Below are 25,963 nucleotides of genomic sequence, written 5' to 3'. Positions count from 1 at the left end.
GTGTCTGCTTCTTTGTCATATTTCTCAAAAGATTATTCACTTACTTATTTTAGCCCCTGGTGAAAAAAAAACTAAGTGACAATAACAATTTTAACTTGCTTATTCTTAAACAATTCTTTCCCATGAAAATCATCAATTGCTGAAGCTCTGGGATCACACCTTCAATTGTGCCCAAGGCCTGTCATCAGACCAGAGAACTTCCCAGCTTCTGCCGCAGTCTTTTTTTTTTTTTTTTTTAATGTCACAGATTTCGACTCCCAATAGCAATGCCAAATCTCTCTCTTTTCTGACATAATCTCTGTCTGATTTGAATGAACATTTTCTCCTGGGCCTATTATAAATAACACAAGGGAGCAGCTGGGAAAGAGAAATGGGCGCTTGACGGCAGGTGATTTAGAAATTCAGAGACACAAAAATTCTGGGCAGAGAGGTGCAAACACAAAGGCGGGTTAAAAATACAGGACAGGACTCACTACATATGGCCTTGATGTCCCTGAGATTCATCATTTCCTCGTAATGGAGTTTAATAAATCCAAGCCAAACTGATAAGGGTTGGGCTCTTAGCAACCAGGAGACAGATCTTATTGGCCCAAAGACCCCATACATTAGAGGAAGGAAAGGGGGCAGTTGACACCCCATTCCAGTGGAGCCGTGGAGACAGATGGGAAGGCAGACACCAGAAATACTCTGTTTCATGGAGTAATACAAGGTTGTGAGCCAGTATGACTGTTTATGTGCCTGAAATGACTTCTTTGGCGGTTGCTTGCTCTCTTCTCCCAGTATCCTGCAGAATCATGTGGGAAAAAATGAGATTTTTTTTCTCCTATGAGGCACTTGGTTTTCAGAGGCAAGCAAAAACAGTACTGAGGTGATTTTTAAATTTTTTTCTTAATAAGGAGATTTAAATAACAATTATCTGCCCAAAATTCAGCTGTTTAACAACCAAATTGTTCCTCAGTCCCACAAGGACCAAAGATGCCTGATTCCAATCAATTCATAGGCATTACATTGTCCAGGAGAGTTGAGGAGACAAAGCTCTATTGTGCTTTGCCTTGATTTCTGTCCCTCAGCACTCGTGTCTGCTTAGTTTGGCGTCAGTGGCTCCAATACTGAGACGGGGGCCCTCCCAGGGTTTGAAACCTAGAGTGGGGGAATTTAGACTCCAACTCCTAGCTTCGGTTCTGGTAACAGGGTCCTTGCTGACCCACCTCGATCACCTGTCTGTGTCCCAGGTCCTGTGGCACCAGGGCCTTGTGATGCTGTCATCAAGGACCTCACTTAACCCCTTCCCCACCAGTGCCTGGCATCTTGACTGCTGTCCAGTGTGCAGCTGACACAAGGGGAGAGTGGGCTGATGGGAATGCACCAATATGCACAATTAGAGAACGCTTCACTCTACGGATATTTATCGAGTGCCCTGTATGTGCAGACTCTGTTCTAGACAGTATGGAAGACCTATGAAAGTCATGCGCTTGTACTCTCATGGGGAAGACAGACAGTACACAGATGTAGAGCTCCTTTAATGCCACTCAGGGATGTTACATAAAAGGAAACATGACAGACTCCCACACAGAAATGTAACCCCCAAGTCCCCACAGGACTGTGAAAAACTAGTGATCCCACAACTGAGAAGTGAGGATGCCAGCAGGTCAAAGTGACCTCTTTTGCCAGTTACACACCACCCAGACTATTCCACAGGCTTCAGCTCCCAGCCTGCCTCCTTCACAGAGGCCAGTGGATTTATCTGCGTGAACTGTGCCACAAAAGAAATCAAAGTTCCATTTTCCAGGTCTGATATTCCTTAGCAGAACCCAATCTCAGGCCTGACTGGAATTGCTCCCAAAATAGAGGAATTTCTTAATATTGTTTTTTGTGATCACTTTCAGGAGAGATGCAGGGAGAGAAAACCAGGAGTCACCTTGTGTGAAAGCATTTTCCCCTGAAGAGTGCTATAATTATTTCACCTTGAAAATAATATCACTCTGTTTAGAGTTAGATATTGAGTTTCTGATATGGCTTAAAACATAAAAGGAATCAGAGAAAGTATAGATGACTCAATGAGATCCAGCTAGAAATAGGTTTTGACTTCAGTATTGGCCAAATGCTTTACTGAATAAGGTAAACGAGTGAAGAAAATAATAATTACATTCTCTGTCTTAGGAAAAGATAAGCTTAAGAAAGAGTTTATTTTTGCTTCTGAGGTGGGGTGGAGCAGTCACGTTTTGAAGGACAGGAGTCACGGATCGATCACCATGGAGCGAGCCTGTGGGGATGACACTCTACTCATCCTTTCCAGATGACAATCTGAGACTAAGCACAGCTCCTCTAAGTCCGTTCCTAAACAGGAGACTTGTCTGGGGCTCAGAGCAGACAAACACTGACCCAGAATGAGCCCCATTTTCCATTGGTCACACACATCCTCAAGGGGAAAAGCACAAACTGTAAAAGCTTTCTTTCCTAGAACAGGAGTGGGAGACAGGGACAAAGGGAAGTTCGTGCCACTTTCTAGTCCCAAAGTAACTCAGCCTCCCTTCCTTGGTTAAATGTCTAATGACAAGAGTCCTCAATTTGGTCCATATGTGGGACTTAGTTACATTTCGCTGGCAGTCCCCATGAACCCTGCACTGGGGCATGGGCCTTATCTCCTCAGAAAATCTCACCTGCCTGCCCCAATATCTTTTTTTTTTTAATTGAAGTATAGTCAGTTTACAATGTTGTGTTAATTTCTGGTGTACAACATTCAGTTATATGTGTATATATATTTATATGTATACTCTTTTTCATTATAGGTTATTACAAGGTATTGAATATAGTTCCCTGTGCTATACAGTAGGACCTTGCTATTTATCTTCTTTTTTTTTATAGTTAATTCCTTCTACTTTTATTTTTTAATTAATTAATTTATTTAAGTACCATTTAATTACAGTGTTAGTTTCTGGTGTACAGCATAGTGATTTAGTCATATATAGATATATATTCTTTTTAATATTCTTTTTCATTGTAGGTTATCGCAATATGGGCCCCAGAAGCCCCATGGCAGGACACCATGTTTGTTAGCACCCGTGGCCTGTGTGCAGGTGCTCAGAACACTGACTTCTACCATCTGGGTTAGGCTTTTCCCAGCACATGACATAGATCTCACTTTGCATCTGCTCTTACCCAGTGATTTGTCCACTACCATGTCCATTCCCCTCTTAGAATGCTCCTGTCCAAGTCCAGTTATCTTACCTATGTCTAAATATACCACAAGATACATTAAGAGTGATTTAAGCCCTGTGTGTGAACATGATTAGGACTATAACAGTCAGTCCAACTGTCTGAATTCCTACAGCCCTTACTATCCATACAACTCATTTGGGAATTTGCATACATTCATACTATTGTCTTTCCATATGTGTGTACATTTCTACACATAAGCATCCTTCCTCTCCAACTAGATTTCATGCTTCTTAAGAGCAGAAACCACAATTCATATTCTGCATTCTCAGCATCTTACATAATCCCTCCCATTTGTAAGTGCAATGAAATATTTATCACCAGTGGTGACAGTGATCAAGATTTGTCCAAGACAATCTCAGTAATCTCAGTGCTTAATAAGCACTGAGTCAGCTGCCCCTGCCCATGAGCAGGCTACACAGATCAGGAGAAGAAAATCAACCCCTGAGTGTGCCCAATCAATGGGGTAAGTACCAGACAAAAATCAGCTTGGTCCACAAGCTGATCTTCTGGACAAGATCAAGAATATCTCTGGCTTTTGGGCTGAAGAGATACTTTCCAATGTACAGCCGACACTCTTATAAGAGATCTCCATTAACCAAATCAACAGGTTTGGCACCGTCCAATTGCTCTACAAAGCACAGTGGCTGATGCCTGCGGCACAATCCAGGCACGTGGCTAAGAGGCCACGTATTGGAGCCCTCACGCTTTTGCGCCCACCTGTTGTATCCTGTGCCTGCCAAGAGCATGTGAATTTGTTCCTTACCCTGTCAAAGTTTTAAATGCATATGAAATTTTATAACTATTACAAAAATTGATAAAATGTGAGCTTAAAAAGAAAGTTAATTCTATAAAAACGAGGTTGTAAACTATGGAAAGATTCCAAAGGCAGGTTGAGAGGAAGGTGAACAAATTTTAAAAACCTGGGAAAATTACTATAAATATCTAGGTTTCTATGCATTGCAAGGAGCTAGGTTTCCCCTCCTCGAGAGAGAAACTGCTCCTATTTTGATAATGTGTATGGAAGAGTAAGGCTTTGACCCTAAATCAAAAGATTGAGAAAAAAAATATGCCTTCCCAGGTTTTTAAACTGAAATAAGATGTTCGCGCTGAGTAGGCATCATTTCTTCGGATTCCCATTTTTAACCAGTCTTTACATTAAAACAACTACCCATCCTGTCACATTCAGATAAGAAGGCTCTTACTATCCACCCACCCCTACTTTATTCCCAGAACCCAGCTGAGAAATTGCTCAGAATTCAGGAGGCCAGAAGCAGCAGGAGCTGTCACCTAAATTGTGATAGAAAATGTAACAGAGAGTCATTACTGGGGATTGTCTTCTCTTCTGCTGGTTTTTATTTTCAGTCTTAAATATCTATGTCTGTATCTATCCCATGTGCTTTTGGAAGCTTCTGGGTCTCTGTAGAATATTTACAGAAATACAGTACATAATTAAAATCAATAGCAACAAATAAATTACCTGCCAAACTGAGAATGCACCTTCAACACGTCACCACACGGAATTCAACACAGTCAAGCGCGTCAAACGGTCAGTTAAGCAAACAGGCTGAACAGTGCATGCAGGATCTGGAACCATGGTTCTGGGATGAAACACACAGGAGATTAGACACAGTCCCTTTCCCTGCAGAGCTTACAATTCAGTGATCAAAGTGGGTCCATCGAATTGCATTTAGTTCATATGACAGCAAGGCAGGGTTAAGGTGGAGGGGAGGGAGGGAAGGAGCCAATTTTGAGTTTACTCCTTCAGTACTTCCATGGTCACTGCCAAATGGATATTGGAAAGCAGCAAGCATGAGGTAGAAATATTGTGTAGAATACAATTATAAAAATCTTTTTCGTAGATTCACAAAATGTTAAAAATAGGAAAGATGATCTTAGACACATCTTGTCTAACTGCCTTACATTGAAGACGTGTAACCAAGATACAGGGAGACAGCTGAGTAAGGCAGCACCGCTAATTAGGAGCGAGGTTGGAACCAGAAATCAGATATCCTGACTCTAAGTCCAGTGCATTCTAGAACACTGCACGACAATGTTCCCCTCTTTTTGGTTAGCATCCCTTCTCCACTTCATGACCTCAAACCTGCCCAAAGCACTGAGGTTGAGGGGAACCCCTGAAAGCTCATTTCTCAGCAAAGTCAAAACTCCTAAATAAATAGGCTGAAAAACTTTAACAAATTGAAGAAAACATCAAGTTGAACAAAATTTCATGCTAATTGTGTGGTTTAATGTAGACGAAATATTTAAAGTACTGAAACAATCATTGATCAAGTTAAGCTGAGAACACAGACTCATTTATCTGGAAGAAATCCAGTCAGAAAACCTATCTACATTTTATTTACTCAGCATATATTCTCTCTCCTCAAAAAAAAAAAAAGTAAACCTCACTAGAATTATTATAAGAATTTACATTGCTTTCTGTAATCATGGCCTCTAACTAACTCAATTCAGTAAATATTTCATGAGTGTACAAAGTATTTAGTGAGCATCCACTGTGTTCAAGGCTGGGTGTTGCTGGGTGACACCAAGGAGAGCGTCTCACATTTCGAGGAGTTTACAGTCTAATCCTGGAAGCTGTACTTCAAATAACAAACACAGACTGGATTGTGGTCAGTGTTACAATGGAGGCAAGAATGACCTGGAAACACAGAGAGGGAAACGGGTGTGGGGGGAACTTTCATAGGTGAGATTGTTTTTGCGCTGGGCCCTGAAAATGGGAGGAGACACCACATAGAGAAACTCAGACTTTCTTATCCTAAAAGGATAGCCCACTGCCATATTTTTTTTCTGCTCTTTACCTCCTGCTCATGTGTCAGCCCCTTGAAACTTCCGTTCCACCTCCCACCTCCAAATTAAAACTGTTCTCGCCCATTTCTCCGGTGACCTGCTACATTGCCAGATTCAATCGCCATTTTCAGTCCTGATTCCAAATCATCCCTTTGCCAAATCCTGTTGGGCTCTTAGCTGGTTTTCATCATCTGCTCTCTTCTGCGGCTCCCTGCTTCTCTGACAGCTCCCTCTCCATCATCCTGTTCTCCACAGTTCCTTGCTCACACATTTTCTATGTTGGCCCCTAGCCCTCCCAGCTAGATAATTTTACAAACTCCATGGCTCCAACCCCTACCTTGCACTGATGATGTACATTTAAATTTCTAATTCCCTATCTCTTGGTTAAATTCCAAAGTCATCTTTCCTACTATTTGCAGGCCTGCCAATGTGAAGGGCCCACGAGCACCCCAAACTCAACATGTTCAAAAGCTGACATGCATCTCGCTCCCTAAACTTCCTCCCCAACTTACGTTCCTTATTTCTACTTTTATACCTTTCACACCTCTGTACCTTTTTATCTTTTATTTCCTACCCTAAAAAAAAAAACTGTTCTAAATATGAACTACTGAGAATTTAACCTGGAAATGGTTAAAAGTACATTTGTCACCTCCTCTGTGACAACCCAGAGAGCAATGTTGTCTTGAAAAAAGTAACAAATCTCATTATGAATTCTGGTTCCAGCATTAATTATGTGGTCCTATAACCCTGACCCCACTGAACTTGTATTTCCTCAGCTGTATTATCTACCTCAGAGGGTCATAAGCTTCACCTGACATGCTCTATATGACAAGCTTGGCACAGGAAATGGCACCTGGGAGGTCTTCCATGGATATGTGCCATGGTCCCCTCTCTCCTGTCTCTGGGCTACCACGGCACATTAACCTGCTGACTGCAGCCAAGGTTACACGGTATTCTCATGCTGATCCTCCAGGCCCTAAGCTCTTCAATGGGAAAGCCTACAACCCAGTACCACCAACGGGCACTCAGCACTTATTTAATTCCTAATTAGACTGGAGACCGGTCAGCACCCAAGTCTAGGGCTCAGGATCTTGAGTTGACATCACTGATGAAATGATGATACTCTTAAGGAAAACAGAGAAATGGAGGATAAATTCTTTTTTGGGTATACTGTGAAGAATTTCACGTGGGGCACACTGACTTTTAAAGAGCAGAAGGAAGACACCCAGCAGGCAGTTGGGGCGGTGCCTGGCCTGGGGGAATCCCACACTTAAGGAACAGGGGGAAGGGACAAGAGGCAGCAGCAAAAGAAAAGGGCCGGGGACATCAGGATAATACAGTGACAGAGAAACAAAAAAGGAAGGGATTTCAGGAAGAAAACAGAGGGTCCCTGATGCTGAATACAAAAGAGAGGTTCCTAGGATTAGGACAAAAAATAGGCTCTGGGGTTTTGGTCAAGGAGGAGAAGACAGTTTCAACAGAAGTGTGAAAACAAAAGAGACTGCAAGGGGTTAAAAAGTGAGGGAAAATCTCCACAGTAACTAAATCACATCTAGCAGTCTGTATGTGTATGAATGCACAGAGTTTTCAATACCTGATATTTGATACCATCAGCAGAAGCCAAGGCGACAGCCCAAGTGTCCTCCCTCCCAGGTGTCATGATCTACTACACCATGCTGGAAGGCACACATGTCTTTTCTGTGTACATTTATTCCCCTCCCCACTCCACCCCACTCCACCCCACTGCAGCTACATGACTCTTATCCAGACATCGGCCTGCCGTCTCACTCAACTGCAGGCTGAGATTCTGATGGATTCCTGCCTTGCATCATTGACAATTTCATCAGTCAGAAGAATCAGGGAGAAATGAGAGGAACAGCTTTCCCTCAATTAATTTTGACCAACAGTCAGCCTTGAATGATGGAGTGGATGTGATAAGAACTTTAGGGGAAAAGTGATGAAATCGTCTTGTAATAGTCAAGGAAGAGAAAGCTGGTCCTAGTTAGACACGGCTCATAGGATTCAGGAGAGTGGATTTTCGTGTTTGACTTTCCACCCTTCCATCCCCGAGGCTCAGAGTTCCTAAATGGGAAACACAGGGCCTTGAACCCAGCTCTGACTGGTTAGTGATTTTTTTTAATTAATGACTCCCATAAACTCATGCATATTAAAATTGAAGATGACACCAAACAGAAAGAGGACTTAGAGGACTGGATCACGACCTCACAATCATTCATCAGCCTAGCAGGATGAATTGAAACTAATAAGATTATTTTAATTAGAAAAATAGAAAGCTCTTCCCTGGGGCTACAGAAAGAAGAGAAGAAATATAGGTTTGGAATAGGATAAAGATATTAAATAAACTTAGGCTTTAAAAAATTAGGAAGGAATGTTAACATTGTGACAGATTAGCACTTAGAAGCTGGAAATATAATCTATAACTTGCAAACAGGAGAAAAAAGAAAGGGAAGAAAACAGGAAAGAAGAAAAGAAGGAATGACAAAAGCATAAAATAGATGACATAAATGAGTTCAAGTATATCAATTTTTTCAGCAAATACAGATGAGTAAGCTTACTTGTTAAAATTCAGAGTATCAAATAGTATTTAAAAAAACAGCTATACATTATACACAAGTAACCCCCCAAACCTAGCACTACTGGAAATTTGAAAATAATGTAAAAGTTTTAAAAATGTAGGAAAAATCTTAGCAGAAAATTTCTAACACAGTAATATTTTTATAAGACAAAATAGAAATTAAGATGAAAAGCATTAATATGAATAAATAGGGCCCCTACACATTAATCAAAGGAACTACCCCAGGAACAGATAACAATCATTAAATTACACGCAGAAATGTAGGATAGAAGATCTCAATTTAATAGCAGTTCATGTGAAAATGATGAGGTTTTACTTTCATAAATTAAATAATGGCCAACGGGTTAACACAGTTGCATCCAAAAGGCAGTGTAATGTTGGCTAACATTGATGGTGTGCAGAACAGCTCAGTTCAAGACGTGCTTTCTCTGCACTACCAAAATTTATCTGAGGTGGAGTGCTCAGGTCTGGCTATGTCATCTTGAGACAGACACTGTCAAACTGGAGAACTTCTTGCAGGATGTTCTCCAGGATGACAAAGATGAAAACAGAATGAAAAAAAAAAATCACCTAGTAACAGCTGAAGGACAGGTGATACCATTTAAGAAAAGAGCAAAGTTTACAGGAGCATGTAAACCAAAGTGGGCACTGTAGCCAAGTGGTAGAGCCAGGGCTGGAATGAAGGACATCTCACTACAGAGAGCATACCAACCATTCTCAACTCCACTACCCTACATTGCCTCTCCATAAAAATATCAGAAGAAAATAAAAGAAATCGTTTTCATAATATCAGAGTTTAAAAGACTTTCCTAACCGTAACATGGAGATCACTGCCATGAATGAAAAGGGCTCTTTTTTCAACAAGATGAATTTTTGAAATTTTGCAAACAGAAAGATACAATAAACAAAGATTAGGTAAAGATACAATAAACAAAGGAGTGACAATAAAAAATGCTAGTGAAGATGCAGAGAAACTGGATTCCTCATACATGGCTGATGAGAATGTAAAATGGTCGAGCCACTTTGGAAAACAATTCAACAATTTTTAATCAAGCTTAACATTTGTGGACCATAAAACCCATAAAACCCAGAAACCACACTGTTGGACCTTTATCCTAAAGAAATGTAGACTTACGTTCACACAAAACCCTGTACATGTATGTTTACAGCAGCATTATTTGTAATGGCCAAACACTGGAAACAACCCAGATATGCTTTAATAGATGAATCCTTAAACAAACAATGTTGTGTTCAGACCATAGAACACTAGTCAGCAATAAAATGAAACGAACTATTGATACATACAACTTGGATGCATTTCCAAGGAATTATACTGAGTGATAAAAGTCAGTCCCAAAAGGCTACTTAGTGTGTGATTCCATTGTACATAACATTTTTGACATGACAAAAATTTTAGAGATGGAGAACAAATTAGTGATTGCCAGGGGTTGGTGGGAGTTGGAGGGTGCAGCATAAAAAGGAGGTGGATGTGCTTACAAAACGGCAACATTCAGGGTCCTTGTGGTGATGGTACTTACTGTTCAGTATCTTGACTGTGGTGGGGCATTCATGGACCTACACCTGTGATAAAATTGTATAGAACTATCAAAAAGATAAGACGGTAACAAGTTTGGGGCAGGATGTGGAAAACCTGGAATCCTCAAACACTGCTAGTAGGGCTATAAAATTGTACAGCCACTTTGAAAAACAGTTTGGAAGTTTTTGGAAAGGTTCGATATGGAGCTACTCTGTGACTCAGCAACTGCACTCAGAGGTATATACCAAAGAGAAATGAAAACATGAGTCCACGCAAAAGCTTGCACATCACTGTTCAGAGCAGCGTAATTTATCATAGTCTGATAGTGGAAGCAACCCAAATGCTATTATCTGAGGAATGGATGAAATGATGTGGTACATTCACACAACGGAATATTATTCTGCAATTAAAAGGAATGAATACTGATACTTGCTACAACATGAATGAATCTTGAAAATGTTATTTATGTTATGTGAAATAAGCCAGTCACAAAAGATCACACATTGTATGATTCCATTTATATGAAATGTCCAGAATAGGCATATCCAGAGAGAAAGGAGATTAATGGTTACCTAGAGTTGGTGGGAGGAGTGACTGTTAATGGGTACAGAGTTTCTTTTGTGATTGATGAAAATGTTTTAGAATTAGATAGTAGTGAAGACTGCAAACCTTCATGAATATACTAAACTATTGAACTGTATACTCTAAACGTTAATAAATTTTGTGGAATTAAATACACACACAAATTAGTGCAAGTAAAACTGGGGAACGCTGAACAGTATCACTGAATTGTACCAATATCAATATCTTAATTGTGATATCACACTACCATCCTGCAAAATGTTACCATTGGCGGAAATGGTAAAAGGTATGCAAGATTTATCTGTATTATTTCTTGCAACTGCATGTGATTCTACTGCTGCAAAACTTTACAATCACCATATGCTGTAAAATTCACATTCACCTAAACCTCCTCGCTCCTCAGTGCTGGAGGAACAATACTATTTCTGCTTCTCCCTGCTTTCCAATCACATTGAGTCCTCTCATTGACAGAGTCTAAATTAGCACCCAGCTGGCAAAGGATTCTGGGACATGTTGTCCTAGGCTTCCAGCCCCTCTGATACAGGGAGATCCTGGAAGAAAGCATGGTGAAGGCATATATATATATTTTATATGTGCATATATACATATGCATACATGTATATTCATTATAATTGACATCTAGAGAAATGTATATCCATCCTAAATTCATGGCATAATGTTTAAATAAAATCTGTGTTTGAAATTGCACATATAATGTCTCAGCTTGTGTTTCCCCAAAAGTAACATCTACAACAGAGTTTGATGTGTGGGAGGTTTATTCAGGAATATGATCCCAGGAAGCAAAGCAGAGAAGTAGGAGGACTGAACAGCAGAGAAGGGAGAGAGGAAATAAAGATGAAATATCGCGTTGGCCACCACAAGAGGAACTAACTGCTTTGTCTCTTTCTGAGAAGCCCAGGAAACAAAGGGGCATGTTTGGTCAAAGGTTAGGGTTGCACCTGCTGAGCGGTTCCCTCAGATGTGTCACACGCCGACACCCCCGTGTCAGAGAAGCGAGAGGCACGTGGCGTGTGCCTGAGGTGAGGCTGTTAGAAACTGGCTGAAGCCCACATCGCTGTGGCTGGTGACAACGAGAAGATGGGATGCAATGCACAAGAGGAATCTGATAAATACAGGATGATTCCAATTACATGAAATGCTTGTATCAGACTGAAAAAAGTCTGAAAGGAATTTTAGTACTATGCTAGCAGTGGGCTATAGGATTATGGATGATAATTTTTGTTTTTTTTAAATATGTTCTTCTACTTTCAAGCTTTCTACAGTAAGCATATACTGTTTCTGTAATCACAAAATGCTATCGAAATTATTTTTAAGGGCTGAGCTGTATGGTTTGAGGATGAATGTTTATACAAAGACCAGATGACCCAGATAGGATTCTTCTACTGGATGGAAAGCCAGACCATTTGACCTCTCAGATTATAGGTTAGGACTCTGTAATTATCAACCTGCAATGGCTGGGAAGTACCAGACACTAAGTAGACACAGAACACAACACACATTTGCCAAAGGAATGAATTTTTGCAGCAGCACAAATAGAGAGAGTTGGAAGACTCCTGCTCCTAAGAGTCCACAATCTCGTAGAGAAAATAAAAGGCAGAGATTTAAAAAGCCAGAGCTAGCTTATGACCCAGAAATTCTAGGTATGTACTAAAAAAAAAAAAAGAAAAGAAAATGCATATCCACACAAAAATTTGTACACCAGTGTTCATAGCAGCACCATTCAGAAGAGCCAAAAGGTGGAAACAACCCAAATGTCCATCGATAGACAAATGAATAAACGAAATGTGGTATATCTATATAATGAAATATGATTCAGCCATAGTAAGGCATGAAGTACTAATACACACACACACACACACACACACAGACACACACACACATATATATACTGCAACATGGAAGAACCTTGAAAACATTATATGAAGCAAAAAAAAGCTAGATGCAAAGGGCCACATTTATATGATTCCTTGTATGTGAAATATCCAGAATTGGCAAATCCATGCAGGAAAAAAGTATATTAGTAGTGGCCAAAGGCAGCGGGGAGAGAGGAATGGGGAGTGATTATTTAAAGGGTATGATGTTATTTTGTGGACAATAAAAGTGTTCTAGAAGTAGATAGTGGTGGTGGTTGCAGAACATTGTAAATACATTTTAAAAAATCACTGAAGTGTCCACGTTAAAGAGGTTAACATGGTAGATTTTGTTATGTGAGTTTCATTTCAATTAAAAACGATAATAGCTAACATATAATGTACGGCAAATAATGACATTAGAGTCTAGAGGAGAGCGGGAGAGGGCACATGGGCTTGGGGTCATCAGAGATGGCTTCATGAAGGAGGTAGGAGTTGGGGACTTCAAAGGGGCAGGTTAACAGACATTCCAAAGAACTCAGTAAATGCTTGTGGAATTGAATTCAATGAGAAAACATTCCAGACAGTGGTATCAGCAAGGGCCAAGACAGCAAGATGCAGGATGAGTCCTGTGATGATCAGTCAACCTCTCTAGTTACGGAAGATTTGAACAGTGGAGGGATGGGAGCAGATAAGGCACAAGAAAGAAAACCGTTTGACATTCACATAAACATTTTACACTGAAAAAATCCTGCCCAGGTGATGCTTTCTCCAAATTTTATTGTTTTTATTCCTAATTAGAGGAAGAATATAAAAGAAGACACTCTGGCCTAATGGTTTTAAGATTCTGTGTCAGCCGTAAGGTCATGCTGCAGAGCAAATGACCCCAGGATTTTAGTGGCTTCCAGCAGCAACGGATCATTTCTCATTCACTCCATGGGCTGATTACAGATGGTCTGTGGCCATGCTCTCTGTCATCTTCACTCTGGAACCCAGGCTCACTGAGCAGCCTCTACCTGGAACTGTCATCGTGGCAGAGAACAATCAAACTGATTGATCTTAAAGTTGCTGCTCAGGAAGGACACCTCGTCCACTCTCTCACTGGTCAAAGTCAGTTGCATGGCGTTGCACGAGGTCAACAGGATGGGGAAGAGACACCAAATACGGGCGACCAGGAAGACAACTGAGCACAAGCTCCAACCCTGGTCCTGCTACTTACTGACTGTTGGCAGAGTTGCTTAATCTAAGCTTCAGAGTCTTCACCTTTTAATGAGGATCATGATTTCTACACCATGGAATTCTTGTGATGATTAAATGATCACGTAAGTAAAATGCTTGGTGCAGTACCTGGCATGTAGGCATCGCCCACTAAAATGAACTGTTCTCCTTCAGGACAGGAACTTTTTTTTACTTACTGGTTACTCAGTACTCAGCACATGCTGAGCACAATGTACGTACTGCAGTAGATGCTTCATAAAGGAGTAAATGAATGAATATATGCTCACTAAAGAAAACTTAGAAAACAGAAAAATATTCAGAAGAAAATAAACTTATTCTTTTCAATTAATGGCCAATGCACAAGGAATATACTGATGAACAAGTTATGGGCCCTTTTTAACTTACATTCTTTTTTAAATTGAAGTATAGTTGATTTACAATGTTGTGTTAGTTTCTGGTATACAGCATAGTGATTCAGTTATATAAATACACATATATATATACTTTTTCATTAGAGGTTATTACAAGCTATTGAATATAGTTCTCTGTGCTATACAGTATGACCTTGTTGTTTATCCATTTTTTTATATATAGTAGTTTATATCTGCTAATCCCAAACTTCTAATTTATCCTCTACCCGCCCCCCACTTTCCCCTTTGGTAACTATAAGTTTGTTTTCTAAGTCTGTTTCTGTTGAATTTACATCCTTTCTTGTCCTGGCTCATGCCTGAAGCAGAAATCAAAGCTTAAATGCACAGATTCTGCCTCCCTTCTAGTAGGCTGGGCACCATTTCTGAATAATATGTCTAGCTCAGCAGGGGCCTGGTGATAAGCAGTCCTAATGGAGCTCACTGTCCAGACAGGGCACGGGATTATACTGGAAGCCTTCAGAAAGTGAGAACAAGAGACAAAAAAATGGAAATTATTGCCCAACTTAGTCTTTCCTGAGATGAGGTCTCCAAAGAATGGAAGCCCCTCTGCTGGGATTCCACTTACTTATCATCACCTCAGGACAACAGAGAAGTTCTTTTTGAGATTTAAAAAATTTTTTATTTGAAGGCCCATAATTTAAATGTATACCAGTAGATACAGAAAAGAGGAAGTGCAAATAAAAATTCTAACTAAACCCCAACATGACTAAAGGCAAAGTCATATCTCCTTTTTCATATTCTCCTTTTGAATATGTGAATTATATATTAAGTTTGCTTTTGCAATGTAAAAGTTTTCATTACTTGTTGACCCCTTGATTGGCGTGGCCCATTATTACAAGGGTTTACCACAGGTAAGATGGTGCTCCCACCACTTACATACACACAGATACACGGACATACGCACACTGCATCTATGAAAAGAGACATAATGGCTAGTCAAGCCTAAGGGCCCCGCTAAGGAATACAAATCCTTGTTCCGTGTAGACTAATTGGTAGAAGCCACAGGGAAACACCTCTCAGTTAAATGGAAGACTTTTCACGTATAGCCTTTCAAGTCCTTTAACCCTGAGCTGCAATGATACCTGTAATGGTCTGATTTAACCCGAAGAGCCCATCAGGCAGTTGTTCTGTTGTATTTACGGTTCTTTCCATCCCCTGAGAGTCTGGCAACAAATGTGTGTGAGCACCTGGGTTCTGCCCCCAACTCTACTAGGAGTTATAAGGGACACCAGACTTAGGACCACAGTCCCTTCCTTGGAGGGGGTTACTCTCTACCTAGGCAAACAATAGACACCGTGGGAGGTTCAATAACTTGGCCAACGATGACACAGCAGCTCACAATATCACAAGGAGGATTAAGGTTAATTGCCAAGAAAGTGCCACAGATAATCAGTGCCAGGGGATGAATAAATACACCAACATCCACTCTGGCCGCTGCCTAATCTATAGATTTAGATCAAATGAGCTATCAGCAAAACAGATTTTTTCAGGTTCCCTGAGGCGGCTGTTTCAGAAGAACCTCCACCCCACTCTCAAGTCCTTGACTCCACCCCAGCACCAGCAACCCCCTACACACACTCACACACACTCATAACTCCCCAACTCTACCCTGCACAAGGACCTCCCCTTACACACACACACACACGTTATTACTCTGTGGGGAAGGCTTTTCAATGGAATGGCTTCTCTGCTCTATGAATTGTGTCCCCTTCATATTTCTCGCCACTTTTTCCTCCTTTGGTCAACCACCTGTTCACTGCTAAAAGCCAAGTGTTTCCTTATGGACCTTTAGAATTGGCTTGGACAATCAAAACACTGCATCTGATCTCTTAAAGAACACAGCCAAGATTTGAGAAAGACAGAGGGAGTTTTAGATACAGAGGATTCTGAGAAGATGGAGGACATGACCATTGTTCTTCCTATATTCAAAAGGAAAAAGCAGGCTTGTACCATCTGATGTCAAAAAAGTAGATGTTAGGATGATAAGATTTGTTTAAACCTATGGCAGGACACAGAGCCAGCAATGCTGCCCAGCAGCGGCAATGAGCCATCTTAGCAAGTTGTGAGGTATTTGTCCCAGCAGAGTTCAAGCTAAGGAGTGGCGAATGCCTGGGGAGGATGATCTAGGAGCCTGAACCCTCTCTCAAGCCAGAGAGTCTCTCCCATGTGGTCCCAAAAGTGCCTTGTCAAGGAAGAGAGACTAGAGCTGGGTCATGGTCACCAAGTAACACGTAAGAGTGAATGGACAAAAGTCCTGGGGTAAAGTGATGACAAAGACCATGGGGTCAAAACCACTGGGGGAGAATGAAGGCCCAAGTCTGAATGAGAGGCTTCCAGAAGGACAGTGATGAGGAGATGACAGGGAGAACTTAGCTAGGGATTCAATTTTAGATGACCTGAATGCCAAGATTAAAAAGTGGGGATTTTGTCTTAAAGGCCATTGGTAATAAACTGGTAGCCGACCAGTGGATTTTTACTTGAAATGCCCAGTGTTTTAAAAGGTGTTTGGCTTACGGTTATCAAAGTGGAAAGGAGGGGAGGGATAAATTAGGAGTATGGGACTGACAGATATACAGTACTATACATAAAATAAACAAGGATTTACTGTATACTGCAGGGAATTATATTCAGTATCTTGTAAAAACCTATCACGGAAAAGAATCTGAAAAAGAATATATACATATAACTGGATCACTTTGCTGTATACCTGAAACTAGCATAATGTAAATCAACTAAAGTTCAATAAGAAAAAATGGAGAATTTGCTTATTAGATCATCACACATATTATAGAACGTTTATAGTTGTTAATTGGTTTCCATTGTCCACTGAATAAAAAAATTGGATAAAGTTATGTCTTTTTTTTAAAGGTGTTTGGTCCCAATGCAAGCAGTTTAGAGTCTAGTGTCTCACATTCAACGACTTTACAGATTTATATTACTTGCTGTCCACAGTGACTGCTGCCACAGATGATACATCACAGGCGATTTTCAAGCGGGAAAGTGGAATGACTACCATCGTAGGGAAATCAGTCCAGTAGGAAAGTGCAGCTTAGATTTAAGCCTTTTCCACTGCAACAGTCCAGGCATGAGACACTTGACCTAAACCTGAAGGGTGACAGTGTGAGAGGAGATGACAATGGAGATGCAAGACAGGTCTGAAGGGAGAGGTGATGAGAGAAAGGCATTCATAGGGGAGGAGCATTTACTATAGTCAAATCTCTATTCATCCAAGATAAGCTGTGTGACTTAAGGAGAGTTACCTAACAGCTCTGTGCTTTATTTTTCTAAGATACATAGTGGGGATAAAGTGGTCTATCCATCCCTCTGTCTGCATTAAGGATCTATAATAATTTATAGAAATCCACATAAACTTCCTAGCCCAGATCCTGCCGCATAGCATTTCATAAATGTTAGAAAATTTTATTGCATTTGACTGTTAAAATAAAATTGTGTGATTATTTGTTTATACATGTGTGTGTTTGTGGTGTATTAATAGACTGGAAGTAGGAGAAGTCAAAAATTACTAATTTCAATACACATTTGAGGTGCAGATTTGAGGAAAAGATGAGTAGTTAAGTTTTAGATATTTGGGGTCTCAAAAATAACAGTTCATAGGCTTTATCTGAGTAAAATTTTCTTGCTGAAAATTGACAATATGCAGTTAGGGAAAAGTTGGACTGAAGTTTCAGATTAATTGGGGAGGTTTGGGCTGCAAGTAACCAAAAATTCAAACTCAGCAGGCTTCAACAATAAAGGCAACAGATTAGCTCCCACAATGGGAAGTCCAGAGGTGGGAAAGCTCAGGATTAGTTACTTTAAGGACTCTGGTATGGCAAGGGATCCTGGTTCTTTCTGTCTTTCCCCCATCAGCCTAAATGTGTCAGTTTTCTTCTAGACCTGTTATCCACATGGTCATAAGATGGCTGCAGCCACTTCAGGGATTACATTAAGACATGACAATGAAGCCACTCTTTCCTGTGAAGGAATATTTACCAGATATCCTCCAATATATTTCCCTTCTCTTCTCTTTGACTAGGATTGGGATAAATTCTCTTCCCTAAACCAGTCATTAGCTAGAAGAATTGGATTCCTCAATCTGTCTGAGATAAATCTGGATTTACCCCCTGAGTCAGGAAGGGGAGGAGTGGACACTCAGTTAAAGACAAGTATGGCTGCTGGATAGCAGTCTCACCAGCTTGCATCACAGGCTGAGTCTTAGGGGTCCAAAACCTAGGCAGGTGGCTCCCCAATTCTTTTTACTGTCACATGACTCCTGCAGAAGACAGCTGCCTTCTGGCCACTGGACCTTTCCACCTCCTTTCCAGCATTTGGGATCTTGTGTCCTTCTCAACAAGACAGCTGTCCCTCAGCTCTTCCAGGTGTCCAGAGTGAAGTTACCACCATGGACCAGAAACTAACTCCATGCAGCAAAAGGAGAGTGTGGTGGTGTCTCCTTTCCCACCGCCACCTGCAGCAATGCTGCCACTCTGGCATTGTCCTTGGAAAACCAGGGCAGGCTGGATCAGTTACATGGACTGCCTGACACCCCCCAACTGACTCACACAACAGGCAGGAAGCTGGGTTGGCTGGTTGGCTGGCAGATGGTGGCAAGGAGTGGCTGGCAGATGGTGGAGGGTTGCCCAGTTGCCAGGAGGAGCAATAAGCAAGAGTCCTAGCAGAACATAAGCCCTTTGTCTCATTAATCCACATGACAAACTCACTTTCAATCAGCACACAATTCCCCCCCTTTCCTGAGGTCCTCCTTGTTAGCCACTGACCAGGAGGTGGCATCAGAGTGTTGGACAACACAGATGGCCATCTGCAGTTCTCCAGATGGAGGGAAAGAGAGGAGCCCAGAGGAACTTGGGACCCTCAACTCACTCTCACTGAACAAGAAACTCATAACAAGCCAATCTGAAAAACGCTGTCAGGAAAAGATCATTAAACCATCTCCTTACGTCTTGCAAGGTCTGGATCTAAGTCATCTTAGAATGACAACATTCTCTCATAATGTTCATGAAAATACCATTAACTTGCCATGGACTCCCTCGGTAACAAACACACTGTCAATGAGACAGTTTGTTTTGAAAGTTCAGCCCACTGGCTCCAAAGCTTTCACAAGGGGTCCCCCGAGAAAATCATTCATCAATTTTTCCCCTGGGTTGGGCCCATAATTTAAAAAATATTGTCTTCCAAACAATTTTTCCAGCAATAGTTAATTTCCTCTCCCATCTTCTACAATGAAAAGTTGTATTTAACTGGGCATGCAATACAAACCAGAAACAGCTATCACAGAATTTCCAGTAACCATTTAAAATTTTTTAATTGAATTAAAATTAAAAGCACGCATATCAGAGTATGTTGTTCAATTTACCTTCACAAACTGAACACACTCACATAACCAGCACCCAGATTAAGAAACAGAACACCACTAGCACCCTTGCCCTCCCTTCTAGTCACTAGGCACCAGCCCCTCTTAAGGGTAATCCCCATCCTGACTTCCAGCGTAAATGGTTTTTACAGGATGTATTCTTTCTCTCTTGCTACTTTTGAGCAACACTGGATAAGATCCATGTTACACATAATTAAAGATCATTTGCTCTCAGTGCCTAGTGTATGTTCTATTGTATGAATATACTACAATTCACTTATCAGTTCTACCATTGTTGGGCACTTGGGTAATTTCCAGGTATTGGCTATTTCAAGAGTACTTCTCTGAACATTCTGGTACCTGTCTTTTGGGGAATATATATAAGCATTCCTGTATCTGGTATCCATACCTAGCAGAGGAATTGCTGGGCCCTAGAAAATGTGTGTATTCAGCATTCAGCTTTGGTAGACAGATTCTGCTACACAGTAGACTCTGCCAAAGTGGTTCTGCTAGACATTAGAGATTTTTGAAATGTGGAAAAAGCTTATGGATGCCACAACTGCTTTCATGGACCCCTTCAAGGTCTAAGGACATCAGTTAACATAAAAGTCTACATAAAAGAAATGTATTGTCTTATTCTGTCTTCAATGAAAACAGGTAACACTTACTATCCCTCATAAAATGCTTCCTCACTTCAATTATTTTGACACTGCAATGAAATCCTCTCCTAGGCCTGTTACCATGGACTTTAAAGACTTTCCACCTGGGTAATGCCTAGCTGATGGGCACAGGTAATACTCATCTGAGGCCTCTCTGTGTGATGGGGACGCTGAGTCTCAGGAGCCTTATGTGGCCACAGTAGGGGTGGGCTGACCTCCATAACAACACCCTCCATCACAATCGACCTCTCTCTTCAGTGTCAGGGAGAAAAGGAGGCAGAGTGAGGTCTGAAAGGCACACACTCTGGGGGAGACAGATAGCAGTCTAGACCCGGATTTGGCCACTCTCTTGTGTAAACCTGGGACATGTGACTAACAAGGACAGTTGTCCAGATCCATGAACCTGTGATTAACATTGTTTTTCTAAACCCAGCACCTTCCTTCCTGGTAATTGAAAGAAGCCATTAGAATGAAATCTAAATTTCTGACTATGCCCATAAGGCCGCATCTGAACTGAGTTTCTCCTGGCCTGTCTCCCCTCACTCTCTCTTTTGCTCACGATCTCCCAGTTGCATGGCTCCTTCTTTTTCCCTCAAAGATGGCAAGCTATGTTGTCCTTTCAGAGCCTTTGCACCTGCTGGTCCCTCTGCTCCATGTGCTCTTTCCCTTCATCTCCACGTGGCTGCCTCTTCCTCCTGGTTCAGGTCACAGCTTAAATGTCACCTCCCCTTGGAGTGCCCTTCACTGACCAACTCTCACAAAGCAGCACCCCCCCAACCTTTCTCTATCCCATCAGTCTATTTAGTATTCTTTGAGCATATCGCATTATGTGACATCATTTGCTTATGTGTTTATTGCCTTCCACAACTGGGACAAAAGATCCATAAGGACAGTGATGAAGTTTCTTATTCATTACTCTACCCTCAGCACCTAGCATAGTTCCTGACTCATAGTAAGTGCTCAGTAAATGTCTGAGGAATGCATGACAGAGGCCCAGGTGAAAGAGTGTCTGGCTCAGATTCCATTATCATTCACTGCCTTTGGGAAAACAAGCGAAAGCCCAGGTCCCACCCGTCACAGTTTGATACCCTTCCTCTCCTGAGTCCCGGATCAGCAGTTGTGCTGGCCCTAAGACACTCACTCTTCTAAGAACCTGGCATCTCTCCTACCTCATTTCAACAAATCAATGTCATGAACTTTCTGTTCTGCACAAATGTGCTGACACCATGCAGTGAATCACCAATACACCAAGAAGGCAGTTTAATTTGTCAGAAATGAAAACTATTGGCTGTAGTAAATAGAAACTTGGAGCCTGAAGGCTCTGCAAGACCCAGATGCCATCCCTTCTAGCTCTGTAAACTCTGGGAGCCAAGACACGATCAATGGGGAAGCTGCCCAGCAGGACCAACCAATGGGGAAGCATGGTCTCGGTACGCTGGGTCTGTCAAGCCCAGCAAGGGCAAGAAGCACTGGTCTTCTCCTTGTACCTGGTGGCCATGAGCTGGCAGCTTCAAATGACTCTGGCAGCTTTACCAGGAGGAAGATGGGGCTTCGTTTATTGGACGTCCTCAGAGTTTTAAAAAACAGTATATATCAGTGGTTTTGTCTTTTCCCAGAAAATGAGTTCCACAGGCATCAACTAACATGTTTTCATTTTGTTAACTTCTGTGCTACTCAGTGCTTGCAAAAGGTCCAGAAAGAATGCAAAATAACAAACATGTTGAGAAGCTGTAAGTGTTCTTCAAACAGAACACTTCAACAGAAGACCCTGAATAGCCAAAACAATTTTGAAAATGAAGAACAGAGCTGGGGGAATCATGCTTTCTGACTTCAGGCTATACTACAAAGCTACAGTAATCAAAACAGGACAGTAACAAAACCCATGCACTTATGGTCAATTAATCTACAACAAAGGAGGCAAGAATATACAATGGAGAAAAGACAGTCTCTTTAACAAATGGTGCTGGGGAAACTGGACAGCTACCTGTAAAAGACTGAAATTAGAACATTCTCTAACACCATATACAAAAATAAACTCAAAATGGATTAAAGACCTAAATATAAGACCACATACTATGAAACTCCTAGAGGAAAACATAGGCAGAACACTCTAACATAAATCACAGCAATTTTTTTTCAAACCAGCTCCTAGAGTAATGTAAATAAAAGCAAAGATAAACAAATGGGATCTAATTAAATTTAAAAGCTTTTGCACAGCTAAGGATACCATCAACAAAGTGAAAAGACAACCTACAGAATGGGAGAAAATATTTGCAAATAATGCAATCAACAAGGGACTAATTTCCAAAATATACAAAGAGCTCATACACCTTAATAACAAAAAACAAACAACCCAATCAAAAAATAGGCAGAAGATCTAAATAGACATCTCTCCAAAGAAGATATCCAGATGGCCACCAAGCACATGAAAAGATGCTCAACATCATTAACAGTTAGAGAAACGCAAATAAAAACTACAATGAGGTACATCACCTCACACCAATCAGAATGGCCATTATTAAAAAGTCTACAAATGATAAATGCTGGAGAGGGTGTGGAGAAAAAGGAACCCTCCTACACTGTTGGTAGCAATGTAAATTGGTGCAGCAACTACAGAGAACAGTATGGAAGTTCCTTTAAAAACTAAAAATAAACTTACCATATGATCTAATTATCCCTCTCCTGAGCATATATCCAGAAAGAAATATAATTTAAAAAAATACATGAACCCCAATGTTCACAGCAGCACTACTTACAATAGCCAAGACATAGAAACAACCCAAATGTCCATCAATAGATGACTGGATAAAGAAGATGTGGTATATGTATATAATGGAATACTACTCAGCCCTAAAAAAGAATAAAATAATGCCATTTGCAGCCACATGGATGGACATGGAAATTGTCATTCTAAGTGAAGTAAGCCAGAAAGGTAAAGAAAAATGCCATATGACATCGCTCATATGTGGACTCTAAAAAGAAGGACACAAATGAACTTATCTACAATACAGAAACAGATTCACAGACATATAGAACAAACTTGTGGTTACCAAGGGTTAAATGGGAATTTGGAAATTGCACCTCTTGGGGAGTGATGGAAATGCTAGCTATCTTGATTGTGGTGGTGGTTTCATGGGTGTATACATTTATCAAAATTCATCAAATTGTATATCTGAAATATGTGTAGTTTACTGTACAGGAACCATACCACAATAAAGGTGTTTAAAAATAAATTAAAAAAAAAAACAGAACACTTAATACACAGGTCAGAAAATGAACCAACATGATACAATCAACTTTAAAAGACCAGAGAATTTTAAGGTTGGCTTGGCCTGTGCTCTTTAAGCTGACACAAAATTGGGCCTTGAATACCCTCTGATTATTTACTGCTTTGATCCCAAAGCACCTATTCTAACCCATCAGTGAACCAGAATCCAAATGCCCTGATCCCACAGGCTTCTGGCCAGATGTCTCTCCTATCAGAACATAACTTTGTCTCCCCTCTTGGCCAATCCACTGGCACTGGATCTCAGGCCAATGCTCCCACCGTATTCATCTCCGTCCCTGGTGAAGAGCCCAGACACATCAGGAACCAAGCACGCCCACATCCCATCTGAACCAGCTGTTCAGAACTCCGAGGTTGGGCTGCATCTAGCGATGACCGGAAACACCCAGCTGGGCCCCAGAAGCACTGGGTGAGATCTTTGCTTGGGGTTCTTGTGTCTGTGCGACACAGCTAGCATCCACACGTGGGTTTCCACCTCAAAGACTCCCAGTGGAGTAGGTGTGAAGCTGGCCAGGCAGCAGCAGCAGCAGCAGCACAGGCAATCAGGAGTGGAGGCTCCGGGGGTTCGTGGAGCAAACCCAGGTTTTGAAAACCTTCCCTCTGCCGAGCTTCCAGCATGCCGACGCACACAACTGTGCTCAGCTGGTAGGAGATCATGCCAGAAGAGAGCACAGGAATCTCAAAGCCAAAAAAACAAGAATGAGGAAACCAGAACGGGAGCCTGGAATTAGCCTGGAAACCACAGCCATTAGTGGAGTCACCCTGGTGAGCCCTTTGGGGGTCCTGGGCTGCCTCTCTAAGTGGCAACAGTCTGACAATGGTCTTTAGAGACCTCAGATACATAAACTTTTGATTATGTCCACTTTCCCAGAATCATGGTTAATACTGGTATTTTGGTGTCACGTTCACTCAGTAACCTAAAAGGGCTCTAGGTTAGAGAATTTAAAAACAAATAGTATGCCGCCCACAGATACGGATTTTTTTTTAAACATGAATTATTTGCCAATATTTTACATTAAGAAATCGCACCTAAAAATCCATTTTTACAATCTCCCTTGAGAAAATGAAGATCTGACAAAAATGAACCTGTAGTCCTGCTCGGTAACACCCAGCCAGCGCTCAGAGCAGTCTCCTTTTTGCTGCGGTCACAGGCTCTAGGTTCATTGCCATCTACCTGGCCTGCTTCCTCATTTAAGCTGCTGGCCTGGCGGGAATTTGAGTTTGAGACCCCTGAGCTCAGCACTTAGAGCACCCAACGGTGGGTGCCTGCACGGTGGGGTCTGGGGTAACATTAGCTGGGGTGGTGGCTGATGTCATAGGTATTGTCCTGGTTGTCTTGGATGAGGGTTTGTTGTTGAAGATTCTATGCGCTACAGTGCCTACTTCAGGAAGACAAGACAAGCATAGCTCTTCATCACATGAGCTTTAAACCAACAGCAAGATCAGCATAGGTTGATTTTGTAAAACACTGCAAAAATTCGAAAGTGACAATGATTGATGGGGTGTAGGAATGGAGGCTCCATAAAGAAAGAGGGAGATCATAAATTGGAATTTCATTGCTCGCTGTCACACAGGGAAGGGAAGACGCAGCCCACAGCCTCAGATACGAGATGGACAGATGCAGCCAGCCCCCTCCTGGGCTTTGGGGGTAAAGTCTTGGACTATCCGTAAAGAGAAAGGTGTCTGAGTCTAAACTCTGACCTCACGCAAATTCAGGACGCCCCTCAGAGGGCAATTTTTGAGCACTTAGTATGTGCTGATGTTGAATGAGGTATTCCACCTACACTGGTTCACAGAAAAGGCAAAGAATACAGATTGGAGTGGAGGCTTGTAGTTGGCTTGACTGGGTTCAAACTCTCGCTCCATGCCTTATGAGCTGTCTGAACTTGGTTATATAAGGTCCTTAAAATGTCCTTTTCCCAACCTACAAAAGGGAAAAATTGCAGGACCTACTATATTGCTGTTAGGAAGATTAAATTAAAGGGTTTAGCATAGCAGCTGGCTTATATTAAAGACACAATAACTATTATAAGCATTATTATTATTACTAACCCTCCTTTTATCCGGTGATGAACTGAAAGTCAAAGAGGGTCAGCAGCTTGCCCCAGATGATCATATAAGTACTAGAACCGGTACTCACATTCACCTTCATCTGCCCAAGGATATCTGTGGTTCTGGCACCTACTTTCCAGTGATATCTCCTGGACAAAGAGTAGAAATCCTAAATGAAAAAGAGAGAAGGAGTTTGGGTAATGCTTTCAAAGTACAGCATTAAATCATTCCTGACCTCTGGAACTTTTTCCCCCTAAATCCCACAGTTCTACCCGTCAGTGGAGCCATTTTCCAGGCCCAGGTTAAGCCCAATTCTCCATGGAAAGATAAGGCCAT

At 41.4% G+C, this 25,963-nt stretch overlaps 1 long non-coding RNA gene across 2 annotated transcripts in view; it reads right to left on the bottom strand.

Moving 5' to 3' along the window:
• Positions 1-4,692: 4,692 nt before the first annotated feature.
• LOC116663593 overlaps positions 4,693-25,963 on the bottom strand; it is a 79,919-nt gene continuing 58,648 nt past the window's right edge. The window contains exons 3-4 of one of the 2 annotated variants that reach the window (XR_004319807.1): positions 25,716-25,796; positions 4,693-4,817 (exon numbers count right to left, since the gene is read on the bottom strand). This is a non-coding gene — a long non-coding RNA (uncharacterized LOC116663593). Of the gene's footprint in view, positions 4,818-25,684; positions 25,797-25,963 lie in introns of those variants that run through there. The other variant, XR_004319806.1, reaches the window with a different exon arrangement.

Source organism: Camelus ferus, chromosome 5 (assembly GCF_009834535.1).
Source record: "Camelus ferus isolate YT-003-E chromosome 5, BCGSAC_Cfer_1.0, whole genome shotgun sequence".
Classification (NCBI taxonomy): domain Eukaryota; kingdom Metazoa; phylum Chordata; class Mammalia; order Artiodactyla; family Camelidae; genus Camelus; species Camelus ferus.
The sequence above is the reverse complement of the archived record's forward strand: the minus strand, read 5'-3'. Positions and strand labels throughout refer to the sequence as shown.